The following is a 19,192-nucleotide window of genomic DNA, read 5'->3' as shown; positions in this document are numbered from 1 at the left end:
ATAAAATGCAAACTAAACTAGGGTATGGATATTTGGAATTATTTTTCATTGTGTATTCTAATAAGAATAATCACTGGAACCTAACAGGTAGTCATAAATGTTAAATAAATTGATGACTGTTTTACAGAAAACCTGTATTTTATAAGATTTCTAATCTTAGATATACATATATGGAAAAGATAAGTGAGAGGAGCTATGCAAAAATACTACCTAAGGATAAAAAGAAAAATGAATGCAAATGTCAGATAAATACCTTTTGGAAATAAAACCTAAGAAACAGATATTTGTATTAATGTTTTGTACAATGGAAAAATGTACAAAGAAAATTAATTTTTGAAAGAATGAAATAAGGGATCTTGGCAAGCTAAGTAAACTGAGAATGAGAAAAACATCACTGCTGAACAAATAATTTAGTAACTAAGAAACAGATACAGAAAATAATTTGATAACACATAAAAAGTATGAAATAATTATAGTTAATGTAAAAGAAAAAAGAGGGGGATAAAATTATCAAAACAAAACAATAATAGTAATTTAATTAAGAAAAGTTGCTAATCACTCAAAGAGCTAATCACGCAAAGAGCAATAAAAAATAATTTTGCAACAGAAAATCTAACCACTTAAAGAACAAAAAATTTTTGCAAAATTTCAGAAAAATTAAATTTTAATTCAAAGGGACAAAGTGTTTCAGTAAAATTGTCACAAAATAACTGACAAAGACTTTTGGCATGTTTGGGTTTTAAATATATATATGTTTAGGCATTCTGTGAAAAAAAAAAATCCCCTAACAACCATAAAAAGAAGACCTCCTTTAGATTTTGTCACACAACCATGAAAGTTCAAGGTAAAGAAATATATTTAAATTTGCAATGAAAATAAACGATGGAGTGATACTGTGAAATGGTGGGCTAAAACCTCACCAAAGATTCAAATCAATTTCTCAGAACTCTGAAAATTAATTAAAGACTTCAGTAATGCGGTGGCATTTCAGCAAGAAAATGCTGAATCTCAGCATCGACAACACATTTTGCGTCATTTAATCCACCACTCCACAGCTCCACAGTCACCTTGGAATGATAACAGGCCATATTCCTGGTATCAGAGGAAGCAAAACAGCACCATAGCTCTTTCCAAGCTTTGTTTTCAAAGAACAGTAATTACTCAACCTGAATATTGGTTTTCTGGAAGACTCTCCTCAAACAGCCTATTTTAATTTCACCTCACTTGACCTTGCTGAGTGCCTTTAAAAGCTTCTCCCCAAGAGACATTTGTCAAATGTTTTAACATCCTGACTGCCTAAAGTGATTTTTAAGAGTTGGGACAGACAACAGATTAACCAAAATCTTAAAAGGGAAAGGTGAAGAATGGGCTGTCTATAGGGGCTTTAAAAACCTCTGACATATTCTTGGGAAGCATCATTCATAGAGGTGTGCACATGTATAGGAAAAATACATGAGAAGCTCTTAAGGTCTCACCTCTGATATTCTCTGAGGCTCTCCACAGCAGGAAATAAAGCTTAAATCTGAGTGGTCACAAAGAGCCCCTCAGCAAAGAATGGAAGACTTGTTACAGGAATTAAAAAATAAAAAATCCTATTTAGTTATTATTTGACCACTAAGCAAACTAAGTAGAGACTTTAATGGCCAGACTTTAAAATTTGCTCAGAAAAGTCATTAACCAAATAACAAAAACAACAGCACTAATAAATTCTAGAGGAATTCTAAGAGGAATATCTGATTTGCAGAGTTGCACCTCATGGTATTTGAAATGCATGATACATACAAAGAAACAAGCAAGCATTACCCAAACAGAAGACAAAACAAAACCAAAACAAACCAAAAAAACAATAGAAACCATCTACAAGGGAGCCTGGATGTTAGGCTTACTATAAATTAGCTATTTTAAATGTGTTCAAAGAGCTAAAGAAGACCATGTCTAAATAACTAAAGGAACATATGAGAATGTTTTCTCAACAAATACAGAATACCAATAAAGAAAGAGAAATTATAACAAGGGATCAGATAGCTACCTGTAGGTGAAAACTAAAATAAATAAAATTTAAAAATTCAGTAGAAAAGGTCGACTGCAGATCTGTGCAAGTAGAAGAATCAGAAAACATGACAAAGAATAAATTCAGACTGTCTAGTCTGAGGAACAGGAAAAGAAGATGACAAAAAGTAAATGGAGCCTCAGAGACCTGTGGGACACCATCAAATGTAGGAACAAGTGTTTTCTGTAAAAGGACTAAAGGTAAAAAGAGTTTTTTTTTTAAATATTTATTTATTTGATAAAGAAAGCAAGTAAGCACAAGCGGGAGGAGCAGCAGAGGGAGAGGGAGAAGCAGGCTCCCTGCTGAGCAGAGAGCCAGATGTGGGGCTCAATCCCAGAACCCTAGGATCATGACCTGAGCCAAAGGCAGATGCTTAACCAACTGAACCATGCAGGCACCCCAGAAAGAAATATTTTAACAATATCTGGACACTTCAAATACCCAAATTTCAATAATGTATAATACAAATTTCAATAATGTATTATACAATGTATAATGTATAATAATATATAATACAAATAGACAGTAACAAGGAAATAGGAGATTTGAACAAGGAAATAGGAGATTTGAACAAGTCAGCTAGAACTAACAGACACTCTACCCCACAAGAGCACACGCATTCTTCTCAAGTGTTCAAAGAACATTTTCTAGGCTAGACCATATGTTTGTTTATAGAACAAGCCTCAGAAACATTTAAAGGATAGAAATCATATAAACTGTGTTTCTCCAAACACATTAAAGCAAATTAGAGATCAATAACAGAAGAAAATTTAGGAAATTCAGAAATATGTGGTTATTAACAAAATAAGGAGTCAAATAATAAACCACAGTGGAATTACAAAATACTTTGTAATATCAATACTTAAAGCATGGAATAAAATTAGTGCTCAGATGGATATTTATAGCTGTAAATGTCTCCAATAAAAAAAGATCCCAAATCAGTAACCTAATCTCCACCTTTAATAAAGTCGTAAAAAAACTGCAAACAAAATTCAAAACAAGCAAAAGAAGGAAGTAGTAAATATTAGAGAACAAGAAAAAAGATAAAAATATAGAAAAACAATGAACAAAATCAAATGCTGATTCTTTGAAAAGAGCCATACAGTTGATGACTCTATCTACACCAACCAAGAAAAGAAGAGAAAAATTTCCGTTGTTTAAATCAGAAACTAAAAATGGACCGTAACTTCAGACATTACAGAAATATAAGTGGATGATAAGGGAAACCTTTAAACAAATATATGCCAGTTAAGCAACAGGGAGTACATTTCTAGGAAGACACACATTACCAAAACTTAAGATGAAAAATAAAATCTGAATAGATGTATAATAAACAGATTGAGTTAATAATTAAAAAAAAAACTTCACATGAAAGATGACCTCGCTGGTGAAGTCAGCCATTTAAAAGAAGGACACTAATATTTCCTAAACACATTTTTTTTTAAGTAGACATATAGGAATACTTAATTCATTTTAGGATTCCACTATTATCTCGGTAAAACCAGACGAAGTTCTCATAAGAAAATATTGTATGACAGTTTCTGCCATGGATATTGACACAGATATTCTCAGCAAAAGAACAGCAAACTAAATTTAAAGGAGTACATATATATATGTGTGTGTGTGTGTGTATGTTTAATAATGTATACATAATATATATATATATATACACAGATACTATATACTGTGGAAAAGTGGGAGTTGTCTCAGGAATGTATAAATGGTTCAACATACAGAAATCAGTATTAATAAAATAATGGGGAAAATGGGAAAATATGCACAGTAAATGCAGAAAATGCATTTGATAAAGAATATCTAGAGAAAACCCACAACTAATACCATTCCTTTTGGTGAGAAATTGAAAGCTATTACTTTAAGATCAGGAAAGAGACAAAGTCTTCTCTTGTCACTTCTTTTAACACAGCACAGAAGAGAGAGTTTTACTTTTTACGATTCAATCCAAATATTATTGTCTCTTTTTCTTGCCTATTTACAGATGACATGATTTTACATATAGGAATCCTTGAAGAATCCATGAAAGAAAAATGGTAAGTTCAGTAAGGTTGCAAGGCAAAAGATGAATACACAAAACTAAATTATATTTCTGTATGCTAGCAATTTATAATCCAATCATAAAACTAAGAAAACAATTCCTTTTATAATAGCACAGAAAATAATAAGATAATGAGGAATAAGTTTAAACAAGGAGGTAAAAAATTTGTACAATCAAAACCAAAAATCATTGCCTGAAGAAATCAAAGACTTAAGTAAATGGAAAGAAACCTCATGTTTATGACTAGGAAGTCTTAGTATTGTAAAAGATAACAATACTTCTTAATATTCATATATGTATTCATACTTATCTATATATGAGAAATGTATATATGTATACACACACACACACACACATGCACATATGAGAGAATAGTTGCCCAGGTCTAGAAAAAGTAAATAAAGGACTCATACTTCCCAACTTCAAAACCCAACACAGCTACCGTAATAAAGAAAGTATGTTACTAATGTAAGAATAGACAAATCAATGGGGTAGAATTTGGAATCCAGACATAAACCCTCACTTTTATGGTCAATTGATTTTCACCACTAGTGCTAAGAAAATTTAATGGAGAAAAGACTCCTCTTTTTAACACACAGTCTTTTTATCTAGCTGCTGGGACAACTAGATATTCACACGCAAAGGAATGAGCCTGAACCCCTATCTTACACCACATATAAAAATTAATTCAAAAGTGATCAAATATTTAAATTAATTTTAATAAATTATTTAAATTATAAGACTCTTGAAAGAAAACATAGGTGCAAATATTGGCAATATTGGATTGGAGAATAGTTTTTTAGACAGGACAAAAATGAAGCAACCAAAGAAAAAAAATAAGATAAACTGGAACTCATCAAACAAAGTGGGTGTATCAAAGGATACTATCCTTTGTTAGTAAAATAACCCACAGAATGGAAGAAAGTATTTGCAAGTCATACATAAGACATAAGACAAAATAGAGAACTCTTATAGCTCAACATAACAAGATAAACCCATTAAAACTGGGAAAGTAGGGCGCCTGGGTGGCTCAGTGGGTTAAGCCGCTGCCTTCGGCTCAGGTCATGATCTCAGGGTCCTGGGATCGAGTCCCATATCGGGCTCTCTGCTCAGCAGGAAGCCTGCTTCCTCCTCTCTCTCTCTGTCTGCCTCTCTGCCTACTTGTGATCTCTCTCTGTCGAATAAATAAATAAAATCTTTAAGAAAAAAAACTGGAAAGTATTTGAATATTTTTCCCAAGAATATATGCAAATTGCCAATAAGCACATGAAAATGTACTCAGCATCATTTTCATTAGAAAATACCAATCAGTGGGATTATGGACATTGGGGAGGGTATGTGCTTTGGTGAGTGCTGTGAAGTGTGTAAACCTGGTGATTCACAGACCTGTACCCCTGGGGATAAAAATATATGTTTATAAAAAAAAAAAACCAATCAAAATAATACATAATGTGCTATCACTTCACACATGAAAGAATGGTATAAGAATGTAAAAACAAATATAAAACAAGTACATAGCCAAAGATACAGAGTAACTGGAACTCTCATACAGTGCTGGTGAAACTATGATTTCAGCCAAAAGATAAAGCGGTTTGGCAGTTCCTCAAAAAAGAATTACTATATAACCCCATGTTCTAATTCTTTGTATATAGAAATTATATAAAAAAGAATTAAAAAATAGGTATTCAAACAGAAATTTATACATGAATATTAGAACATTATCACAAAAGCCAAAAGATGGAAGCAAACTAAGGGTCCATCAGTATATGAAAAAATATATATATTTATATGAATATATATATGTGTATATATTTCTAATATATGTTATTACATATAATATATTCACAAATATATATTTATATATGAATATAGATTATCTAATTATATAATTATGTAATTATGTAATATAGTTATATTAACATGACACAGTATATTAATATATAAATTTATATATTCATAAGTAATTCAACCATTTTATGGATATATATGACTATTGCTCACCCATAAAAAAGAATAAACAATGATACAGACTACAACATCAGTGAATCTTAGAATCATTGTGCTGAGAAAGAAGTCAAAAGGCACATATTTTATGATTCCATTTGTATGAGATGTTTTGATTAAGCAAATACAAACAGTCACAAAGTATATCCTCCCCTGGTGGCCAAGGGGAAGAGGGGTTAGAAACTTACTGATAACTGGTATGGGATTCTTTTCAGAGTATTATAAATACCCTAGAATTACTTAGGATGGTTGTATTGCCTTGGCAATATACTAAAACTACTCCTTTGTTCACTTTAAAGTGGTGGATTTATGTAATTATATTATAATTTTATATATTTATAAATATATAAACATTTGTGTATGTATATTTATATTATGATAAATATAAACATACCTATACACACATTAAAAGTTATGCAAAAATCTAATACTATACCTGTCACAATTCTTAGGATAGTAGTATGAAAATGGCAATAATAATGAGTGCTATATGAGCACAAGATATATCATAATCATAGCACATTTTACACAACAGATACCTAAAAATGTTACGTTTTTATTTTTATTTATTATTTGACAGAGAGACAGTGAGAAAGGTAACACAAGCAGGGGGAGTGGGAGAGAGAGAAGTGGGTTTCCAGCTGAGCAGGGAGCCTGGTATCAGGCTTGAACCCAGGACCCTGAGATCATATCCTGAGCCGAAGGCAGATGCTTAATGACCCAGCCACCCAGGTGCCCAAATGTTGCATTTTTAATATGGAATATATATACATACAGAATTAAAGCTAAAGAGTTATAGGAATTATGAATATCAGAATATAATAGACTGACTTATAACAGATAGCTGATATAATGTTTCATCTACAAAAATACCAATTTCATATTGTTTTAACTCAATAAACGTTATAGGCAAAGTGAAAATTACATAAAGTATAGAGAGAAGAGGTGATAGAAAATGATAGTATGTCAATTTTTTTTATTTTCTCTGATGATGTAACAAATATATAGTCATAACTGATAATTAGAGGGCAATTTTAATATCTTCTTTAAAATAATAGATGTTAAAAATAAAGTAAGCTACAGTAACCATAAAAGAACAAAATATAATTAATGATTGAGAAGTTGAAAATGGAAAGGAGGTAAGGAATTTTTAAGAGAGTTTTCTAATCTTACATTCTTTAAAAAAAGTAACTAAATATTTGACACCAGAAAAAGAATAAGAACCTAGATAGAAATGAATCAACAAAAGAGAACTGAACCAAATTCATGTTAGACTTTAATATATAATTATATTTGAATTCTTCAGTTGGTGACAAAAATTTGGAATTTTCAACAAATGTTTTTATCATAACTAGCTATTTGTTCAGGGATAAAAGATGGTTCTCGTCTTCCTTATGTGTGTCAAAGCTATGTAATTATAGGTGATTTAAAAAAGAAATCATAAATGCAACACATTTTATACATTGCATATTATATATTCAGTACTTAGTATTATGGTTTTGGAAAGAAACATAATGCCAATCAAAATGTAAAATGTGTTATTGTTTTATATATCACAAGGTGACTCCTAGAAACTTATCCTGGATATGCACACAAAAAAATTGGGCAACACTGAAATGTACTCACAGAGTTTTTCATTATATCCAAAATTTGGAATTGACCTAAATGACCACCAGTAGCAAATTACTTTTTTTGGAAAGAGTGTGGGTATAAACTAAGATTTATTTACTAATTCTGGAACATGAACTGGAGCATCAGGGACCTTCAGATTTCTATAGGAGCCAAAGTGCCGGCAGATGCCCTTTCTCTTCCTCTCTTTTAATTCAGATAGCAGGAACCTGTCCTGATATTTCATTTATCTTGCTAGTACTATAAGCCCCACCCCATGTTGCCCCTCACCCTTATGCATCCAACCCACCAGCCTCAGTAGGCTCTGTCTAAAGTGGGTCCTACCCTGACATACCCTGCAAGCAACCTTTGCAGAAACCTGCTCCACCTTAAAATGACTCCTGCCCTGTAGAGGGGGATATAAATACACACACCAGTGCCCCTGAAGTTCTTGCAGCCAGGACTCTTAGCTGGCTGCACAGGGAGAAAGACCTGCCATTCTGTGTGTCCATAGCTGTGGCAGAGAGGTGGATTATAGACACCTAGTCAGACTCCTGGTCTCCCTCACATAGTGCCTGTAGCAGTCTCAGGCCTCTCAACAAGACTGGACCAAACCAGCCCAGGGTACACAGAGCAGGAAACTGGGTCAGAGCAGCCAACAGGGCTAAAGGTAACCATGAATCAGTCATAACAGCAGGGTGCACAGAACCCATACAAGAGACACCCTAGATGTCTGGTTCTAGTGACCAACGGGGTTTGCACTAACAGGGGACCATAACACCTCCTCTACACCGGGCCACTACTTTCAAGACCAGGAGATGTAGCTGACCTCCATAATACATACAAACAGAGAGAGTTTGTAAAAATGAGGAGAAAGAGGAATCTGTCTCAAATGAAAATTCCCACAGTATCACAGCAAAAGATCTAAATGAAACAGAAATAAGCAATATGCCTGATAAAGAATTCAAAGTAATCATCATAAAGATACTCACTGCACTTGAAAAAAGATTTAATGAACTCAGTGAGAACTTCAACAAAGAAGTGGAAAATATAAAAAAGAATCAGTCAGAACTAAAGAATTCAATAACTGAAATGAAAAAAAAAATACACTGGAGGGAACCAACAGATTAGAGGGTATAGAAAAATGAATCATCAATCTGAAAGACTTTTAGAAAGCTTTTAGAATGCACTGGAATTTAAGCAGTCATTAACTCTATTATAGACTGGTATACACATAAAATGTTATATATGAACTTAATGAGAACAACAAATCAGAAACCTATAATACATACCCAAAAAAATAAAAAGAAAGGAATCTAAGTATAGCACTAAAGGAAACCATCAAGCCACAAGGGAAAAGAGCAGGAAGAGAAGAAAGGAACAGATAGGAACTGCAAAGCAACCAGAAAATAATTTTTAAAATGGCAGCAAGTACATACCTATCAATAATTACTTTGACCCTTCATGGACTAAATGCTCCAATCAAAAGATACAGGGTGACTAAATATATTAAAAAAAAATCTATATGCTGCCTACAAGAGACTCATTTTAGACCTAAAGACACATGTAGATTGAAATTGAGGGGATGAAGACCCATTTATTATGCTAATGGACATCAAAAGAAAGCTGGAGTAACCATATTTATATCAAACTAGATTTTAAAACAAAGACTGTTATAAGAGATTAGTAAGGAAGCTATATCTAATAAAGGCATCTATCCAGAAAGATCTAACAACTGTAAATATTTATACCCCTAATTTGGGAGCAGTCAAATATATAATCAATTAATAAGAGACTGAAAGAAATTAATTGATAATAATAAAGTGATTGTAGGGGACTTTAACACCCCACTCACAGCAATGGACAGATCATCTAAGCAGAATATCAACAAGGAAACATGTACTTTGAATAACACACTGGACCAGATTGACTTAACAGATATATTCAGAGCCTTTCATTCTAAAGCAGCAGAATGCACATTCTTTTGGAATAAAACATTCCAATCTGTTCCAATCTGGAATATTCTCCATATTAGATCACATCCTGAGTCACAAATCAGGCCTTAACTGATACAAAAATACTGAGGTCATACCATGCATATTTTCAGACTATAACACTATGAGACTTGAAGTCAACCACAAGGAAAAATTTGGAAGGAACACAAATACACAGAGATTAAAGAACATACTACTAGAGAATGAATGGGTCAACCAGGAATTAAAAAGGAATTTAAAAAATGCATGGAAGCAAATTGAAATAAAACATGATAATCCAAACCCTTAGGATGCAGTAAAAGTAGTCCTAAGAGGGAAGTATATAGCAATACAGGTCTTCTTCAAAATGCAAGAAAACCCTTAAATATACAACCTAAACTTACACCTAAAGGTGCTGGAAAAAAAAAGAGCAAATATAGCGTAAACCCAACAGGAGAAGAGAAATAATAAAGATTAGGGCAGAAATCAATGAAATAGAAACCAAAAGAACAGTAGAACAGATCATGAAATTAGGAGCTGATTCTTTGAAAGAATTAACAGATTGAATTTAACAGATTGATAAATTCCTAGACAGACTTATCAAAAAGAAAAGAGAAAGGACCCAAATAAACAAAATCATGAATGAAAGAGGAGAGATCACAACCAACAATGCAAACAGTTATGAGAATATATAAGCAACTATATGCCAAGAAATTAGGCAATCTAGAAGAAATGGATGCATTCCTAGAGATGTATAAAGTACCAAACTGAAACAGAAGTAGAAAACCTAAGCAAACCCATAACCAGCAAGGAAATTGAATCAGTAATCAAAAATCTCCCCAAACAAGAGTCCAGTGGCAGATGGCTTCCCAGGGGAATTCTACCAAATATTTAAAGAAGAATCAATATCAATTTTCTGAAACTCTTCCAAAAAATAGAAATGGAAAGAAAACTTCCAAGCTCATTCTTTAAGACCACCATTATCTTGATCCCAAAACCAGACAAAGACCCCACTGAAAAAAGCATTACAGGCCACTATCCTTGATGAGCATGGAGCCAAAAATTCTCAATAAGATACTAGCTAATCACATCCAACTGTACATTAAAAGGATTCACCACTACCAAGTGGGGATTTATACCTGGGCTGCAAGGTTGGTTCAACATCTGCAAATCAATCAACATAATATACCATATTAATAAAATAAAGGGTAAGAGCCATGCGATTCTCTGAATAGATGCAAAAAAAGCACCTGACAAAATATAGCATCTTTTCTTGATTAAAAACTCTTCACAGTATAGGGCTGGAGGGAACATACCTCAACATCATAAAGGCCGTGTATGAAAGACCCACAGCCAATATTATTCTCAATGTGGAAAAACCGAGAGCTTTTTGCCCAAGGTCAGGAGCATGACAGGGATGTCCACTATCATCACTGTTGTTCAATACAGTACTGGACGTCCTAGTCTCAGCAACCAAACCAAAAGAAGTAAAAGGTATCCAAACTGGCAAAGAAGTCCAACCTCCACTCTCCTCAGACAACATGATACTCTATGTAGAAAACCTGAAAGACTCCACCAAAATGTTGTTAGGACTGGCACAGGAATTCATCATTGTTACAAGGGATAATAAAATCAATGCACAGAAATCTGGTTGCTTTCTATACACCAACAATGATGCAGCAGCAAGAAAAATCAAAGAATCCATCCCATTTACAATTGCACCAAAAACCATAAGATACCTAGAATCATAAGATACCTAAGAATAAACCTAACTCAAGAGGTAAAATATCTGTACATCAGGATAAAAAGCTTTTGCACAGCAAAGGAAACAATCAACAAAACTAAAAGGCAATCTATGGTATGGAAGAAGATATTTGCAAATGACCTATCAGACAAAAGGCCAGTATCCAAAATGTATAAGGAATTTACTAAACTCAACACCCCCAAAATAAATAATCCAATCAAGAAATGGTCAGAAGACCCCAAAGAAGATATATGGTTAACCAACACATGAAAAATTGTTCAACATTACTTAGTATCAAGGAAATACAAATCAGAAGCACAATGAGATACCGCCTCACAAGGGTCTGAGTGGCTGTCATTAACAGCACAGGAAACAACAAATATAGGCGAGGGTGTGAAGAAAGGGGAACCCTCTTACATCATTAATGGGGATGCAAACTGGTGCAGCCACTCTGGAAAAGAGTATGGAGGTTCCTCTAAAAGTTAAAAATAGAATATCTATGACCCCAGTGATTGCACTACTGGTATTAATCCAAAGGATACAAATACAGTGATTCGAAGGAACACATGCACCCCATTGTTTATAGTAGCAATGTCCACAATACCCAAAATAGGGAGAGAGCCCAGACATCCACTGATAGATGGGTGGATCACTTTTATCCATTATATATAGAAACACACACACACACACACACAACGGACTATTACTCAGCCACAAAAATAATGAAATCTTCACAGTTACAATGACATGGATGGAACTAGAGTATATTATGCTAAGCAAAATAAGTCATAGAAGTACCATATGATTTCACTCATATGTGGAATTTAAGAAACAAAACAGATGAACATAGGGGAAAAGAAGGAGAAATAAATAAGATGAAAAAGAGAGGGACCTAAAACATAAGGGAGTCTTAACAATAGGAAACAAAACAAGGATTGCTAGAGGAGCCAACATAGACATACTAGAAGAAATGGGTAAATTAAACAGACCAATTACTAGTAATGAAATTGAATTAGTAATATAGACACTCCAATAAACAAAAACCCAGGACAGGACCAAATGGTTTCATAGTTGAATTTCACCAAACATTTAGAGAAGAGTTAATACCCCTTCTTTTCAAAATATTCCAAACAATAGAAGAGGAAAGAAAATTTCCCAAGTTCACTTTAGAGGACAGCATTACCTTGACACCAAAACCAGACCAAAAAACTATCAATAAAAACAAAACAAACTACTGGTCAGTCCCAGATTGACATAGATGCAAAAATCTTCAACAAAATATCAACAAACCAAATTGAACAATACATTAAAAAATCATTCACTCTTATCATGGGACCTAGTCCAGGAATGCAAGGGTGGTTCTATATTTGCAAATATACAGTGTGATACATCACATTATTAAAAGAAAGGATAAATTATATGATCATCTTAATAGATGCAGTAAAATCATTTCATAAAATACAACATGTGTTCATGATAAAAACTCTCAGCAAAGAAGGTTAAGAGTGAATATATCTCCATATACCAAAGGCCATATATGAAATAAACATGGCTAACTTCATACTCAATGATGAAAAACTGAAGGAATTTTCTCTAATATCAGGAATAAGACAAACTTGTCAACTCTCACCACTTTTATTCAAATAGTAGTGGAAGTCCTAACTATAGCAATAGGACAAGAAAAAAAAAAATACAAGGCATTCAAGTTGGAAGGAAGAAGTAAAACCCATTGTCTGCAGATGACATAATACTATGTATGTAAAACCCTAAACTGCCAAAAACAAACAAACAAACATCAGATAAACAAATTCAGTAAATTTTCAGGATTCAAACTTGATATACAGTAATCTGTTGCATTTCTATTCACTAATAATGAAATAGCAGAAAGGGAAATTGAGAAAACAATCTCATTCATAACTACACTGGAAAGAACAAAATACCTAGAAATTAATCTAACCAAGGAGGTGAAAGACTCATACTCTGAAAATTATAAAATACTAATGAAGAAGTTTAAGATAACACAAATAAATGAAAAGGCATACCCATGCTCATGGATTGGAAGAATTAATACTAAAATGTCCATATTACCCAAAACAATCTACAAACTTAATGAAATCCCTATCAAAATACCCATAACATTTTTTTTACAGCCCTGGAAAAAATACACAAATTTTTAGGGAACCACAGAAGACTTCAAAGAGCCAAAGCAATCCCAAGAAAGAGCAAAGCTGGAATCATCACACCTGCAGATTTTATGATATACTACAGTCCATAGTAATCAAAACATTATGGTATAATTTTGGCATAAAAACAGACACATATATAATAGAACAGAAAAGAGAGACCAGAAATATACCCATACCTATACAGTCAATTAAAAAAAGGCAATTGTATAATGGGGAAAAGACAGTCTTTTCAATAATGATGTCGGGAAAATTCCTATCATATTCCCAACATTCCCAAGTCAGACAAATAAAGACAAATGCCATATGATTTCACTTATATGTGGAATCTAAAAAAAAACAAAACAAAACAAAAAAAACCACAAAACATTTTCTTATACCATACACAAAAATAAACGAAAAGTGGATAAATGTTACCTAAATGTGAGAAATAAAACCATAGAACCCCCTAAAGAAAAAATTGTCAGTAATCTCTTGGACATTGTCTTTAGCAACATGTTTATGGATATAGCTCCTTGGGCAAGGGAAACAAAAGCAAAAATAAATTACTGGAAGGGCACCTGGGTAGCTTGGTTGGTTAGGCCTCCCAGCTCTTGATTTCAGCTCAGGTCATAATTTCAGGGGTCTGAGATAAAGCACTGCTTTGGGCTCTGTGCCAGGTGTGGAGCCTGCTTAAGTTTCCCTCTTCTCCCTCTCCTTCCCTAAGAAACAAATAAAAAATGCCTAAACTATTGGAACATACAGATAGCTAACTGACTATGGATGGAAAAAATGCTTGACATTGGAGCACCTGGAAGGCCTCTGCCTTTGGCTCAGGTCATGATCCCAGGGTCCTGGGATCGAGCCCCACATCGGACTCTCTACTCAGTGGGGAGCCTGCTTCCCCCTCGCTCTCTCTGCCTGCCTCTCTGTCTACTTCTGATCTCTATCAAATAAATAAACTGTTTAAAAAAATGCTTGACATCACTAATAATCAGGGATATGCAAATAAAAACCACAAGGAGATAGTACCTCACACCAATCTGAATAGCTAGTATCAAAATATATATAAGAAATAGTAATGTTGGCGAGGAGATGGAGAAAAGGGAATCCTTGTGCACTGTTGGTAGGAATGTGACTTTGTGCATCTACTCTGGAAAACAATATGGAGGTTTCTCAAAACAATTAATAATAAAAATACCATGTGATCCAGTAATTGCACTATTGGGAATTTACCCAAAGAAAACAAAAACACTAATTTGAAAAGATGGATACACCCCTATGTTTATTCCAGCATTATTTACAATATCCAATACATAGAAGGAAACCTAGTTCCCACTGATAGATAATGGATAAAGGGGTAAGTGCTCACACACACACACACACACACACACACATGCACATACAGAATGGAGTATTACTCAGGAATAAATAAGACTGAGCTCTTGAAATCTTGACATCTGTGTCACACAGATGGACCTAGAGTATGTTATGCTAAGTAAAATGTCAGACAAATAAAGACAAATACCATATGATTTCACTTATATGTGAAATCTAAAAAAACAATCAACTAAATGAACAAAAGCCCAAAACAGACTTATATACAGAGAAAAAACTAGAGGGTTTGCCAGAGAGGAGACAGGAAGGGCAGTGAGTGAAAAAGATAAAGGGAATTAAAAGGTATTTTCAGTTATAAAATAAGTCAGTCATGGAGATGATAAGTACAATGTAGGGAATATAGTCAATAATATTTAGTAACATTATATGATGACACAGGGCCGCTACTCTTACAGTAAGCACTGAATAATGTATAGAATTGCCAATTCATTATGTTGTGTCAGTGCAACTAATATAACATTGTATGTTTACACTTCAATTAAAAAATAAAAAAGAGGGGCGCCTGGGTGGCTCAGTGGGTTAAGCCTCTGCCTTCGGCTCAGGTCATGATCTCAGGGTCCTAGGATGGAGCATCACATTGGGCTCTCTGCTCAGCAGGGAGCCTGATTTCCCCTCTCTCTCTCTGCCTGCCTCTCTGCCTACTTGTGATTTCTGTCTGTCAAATAAATAAATAAAATCTTTAAATATATATATATATATATATATATATATAAAGAAAATGCAACTAAGAGTATCCCCTGTTATTGTGAAAAATTATTTTATTACAGATGCAGTAAGCTTAGTTTTATATCATAGCCAAAGTCAATTCTAACTTGACATTTGTCATTTCCAGTTTAGAATAAAATACGTATTTTGTATTATCTGGTTGGAGCTAAGTTAAAGTTCATCATACTAGTCAAAATGATATAGAAAATAACTCACTTTGGACATTATAATCACAGTTTTTCCATGATATATTTACTCTCAGAACAATATTCTAATTAAAGAACTAAAAAATACTGAAAAATATAACAAATCAGTAGTCAGTATCATTAAACAATCAAACCATTATTCATCATATCATAAAAATATAAGTTGAACATTTAATGTTTTTTGAACATTTACTGTTTTTATAATGAGGAATGTAGAACATGGTAAAATATATTCATCTCAAGTCATAAAATCATTCATGATCAAATTAAGATTAAATATTTGCTAGTATAGATTCAAAATTCTTTAGTATTATACTTCTAAATTCTAATGCAGTATGATATTTTTAGAGTACTATTAGTGGCATGATTAATGGTTAATTCAAATTCCATAATTCAAAGAACTTGAAAATAGCATAAATATTTTGTGAATCCTTTAAACCAATACATGTTCAGATATATGTTTGTTCTGATGTTCTGTGGTTCTGAAAAATTTTATAAAATACTGTGATTCTTTGCTCAACAACAAAAACCAATATTTGGGGGCTTATCAACATTTACATATTTTATATAGAATAAATATATACATACTTTAATGATTATTTGATTAAAATATAGAATATTAAAAGAAATATATATGTTTATATTTTAATGTAAAATATAACTGATGTAGCTTCACAGACTTTAGATAAAGTTACTGAAAATTTGTGTATCAGAGTGCTGACACAATTATTTGAAAAGCGAGCTAACATGAACATCCACGTAATATATGTAACTGAAAATGTTACTTAAGGCAATGGAAAAATATGATAGCATTACAAGGAAAAATTCAGCAAAAGTTCTTTAGGATGAAATCCTCATAATTTCTCTTATTTCTACATTTCAAAAGTTAAGAATATTATCAGTAGTCTTAGAGGCAGTCATACAGAAGAACCATAACTAAATCATTAACCCATATCTGTATGCCAACTCTGTTACAAGCTTCTAATTAGGTGGTCATACCGAAGGAGATAAAATGTCCAAGGACTATTGTGATAGGTAAAGATGACAGACAAATAAATAATTTCAGTATAATTTTATGAACCTTAGGACAGATTTGACTATGGGTTTTTATGACAGTATATCAAAGTGTACTTTTTGTGAAGAAAGGAAATAATGATCAAAGCCGTCTGAAGTCAGTCATCCTCTAAACTGAGCCTTAAAGTTGAATGGGAATTGGTCATGTGAAACTGGAAGGAGTTGATTCCCCACAGATGGACCAACATATGCAATATTACAAAGACACAGTTCAGAAAGGTAAAGATGTTATGTCTAGGTAAAGGTAAAGATGCATGTCTAGGCATGATGTCCAGGAAGGGAGAGGGCAATAGAAAAGTCTGAAAAAGTAAACATGTTGAGATCTTAGGGGTCATGCTCGTAACCACAGCTCAGAAATTGCCATTGTGTTAAACTCTGAAACTCCAACTTTTTCCTGGCTATATGCCAGTTGTGTCAGATAACCAGATCTTGTAGCCATGTGGAAAAAACTGAACATAATTTCCTACTAGAGTGCCAGCCTGTGACAGCTGCCCTTAAAAATATACGAAAATATGAGGCCAAGAACTATATCCAATGCCAAGGCCCAGAGGCCACAACAGCTAACTGGCAGTTCTACTAAACCACCCAGAGCACTATCCCATGATCTGAGGAGTACCACTCTCTTATCTGCATTTTATGGCTCAAAGAGCTTCTGATATATTTAGGAGGCAGATTCCCCAATGCGGATGTTTAACATGTCTATCACTTCATTTATAGCTATTTATCATCTATCTAAAAAATAATGACCTGAGTGTAAACAAGGGATATTTCCAATGTATTTAACTCTGTCCATAGTAAATATGAAATACCTCATTACTTTTCAAGTATTAAAAAAAACACTAAAATATTTAAATAAAATGAAGATAGTATATGAGTATTTGAGTAGTATCATTTATAACTGACTTTGAAATTTCAGATTTTGTCCTGTTATTCTATTTGGTGTAAGCTGGGGGAGGGGAAAGAGCCAAATGTACATTTACATGAAGTAGGAAAATAGTAAAATAATCACCTGCAGCTACTCAAAATGATACTCCAAAGTAGATATACCAGAAGCATCAAACACATGAACATCAACAACAGGTAAGTCCTTCAAAACCTGGCTGGGCATTGTCATCATCTAGGGACAGTATGAAGAGTAAATATTCCTGTCAGCTCTCCAATAATGATTGATAAAACTGGGTAGAGAACCAATAATTTATATTTTCAATATAAATTATTATAAATTTTCAATATCATCTGAGAGCCTCAGATGATACTGATACTGCATTCACACAGATTGTCATTGAGAACCACAGGTACAGGGACTTCCTTTTCAGCTCAGATCTGAGCCAGGATGTAAGTTTTATACCTCAATATTGCATTAATATTTAATATATACAATGGAAACTTCCATTTAGATCAAATTATAAACAAGGGCCCAGTGTGCTCAGAATTGAGAGATAAGGGGAGACAGGTAGCTCTACAAGATGAACTATAATTGTAGAATAATTTAATCGCCATAGGCAGTTTTCCAGACATAAGTGAGAAATATTATAAAATGACATTTGTAAAGTTAAAACAGAATGTTAATATGGACTCTCCCTGTTACTGTTTTGGGTGAGCCCCCAAAGTCAAAGTATATACAAAAGATCACAAACATCCCCCTATGCAAAAGAAAGGTAAATGGCCCTCTACACTTTTTAGAAATCAACTCTGTTCACATTAGCAATCACCTATGTCCAGAGTATAAAATGATGGGACTGAATTTGCAAGAGAAGGTTTCCTCTGAAAGTACTGCCAGAGTGATATGTTTTCTCCTCAAGACCACAAGGAAGGAAGTTCTTTTCCCCTGTTCTCAAGCCAAGAGAAAAGGGGTTATGAAATCATTCAGATAGTTAAGTATTTGTGTCAGGATATTTGACAGGATGAAATATCCACATGACAAAAGTCATCAGAAAAAAATAATTATCTTGGGGCACCGGGGTGGCTCAGTGGGCTAAAGCCTCTGCCTTCAGCTCTGGTCATGATCCCAAGATCCTGGGATCGAGCCCCACATCGGGGCTTTCTGCTCAGCAGGAAGCCTGCTTCCTCCTCTCTCTCTCTCTGCCTGCCTCTCTGCCTACTTGTGATCTCCATCTGTCAAATAAATAAATAAAATCTGAAAAAAAAAATTATCTAAAAAGGTGCAAAAGAAAGGCAAATATTTTGGAGGCAAGTCCTTTTGATATTAAAACAG

At 33.5% G+C, this 19,192-nt stretch overlaps 1 long non-coding RNA gene across 1 annotated transcript in view; it reads right to left on the bottom strand.

Annotated features, from left to right (window-relative positions):
- Positions 1-19,192, bottom strand: part of LOC116586090 — a 258,554-nt gene that overhangs the window by 7,914 nt on the left and 231,448 nt on the right. The window lies entirely within an intron of this gene.

The sequence above is a fragment of the Mustela erminea genome, chromosome 3 (genome assembly GCF_009829155.1).
Source record: "Mustela erminea isolate mMusErm1 chromosome 3, mMusErm1.Pri, whole genome shotgun sequence".
Lineage (NCBI taxonomy): Eukaryota > Metazoa > Chordata > Mammalia > Carnivora > Mustelidae > Mustela > Mustela erminea.
The sequence above is the reverse complement of the archived record's forward strand: the minus strand, read 5'-3'. Positions and strand labels throughout refer to the sequence as shown.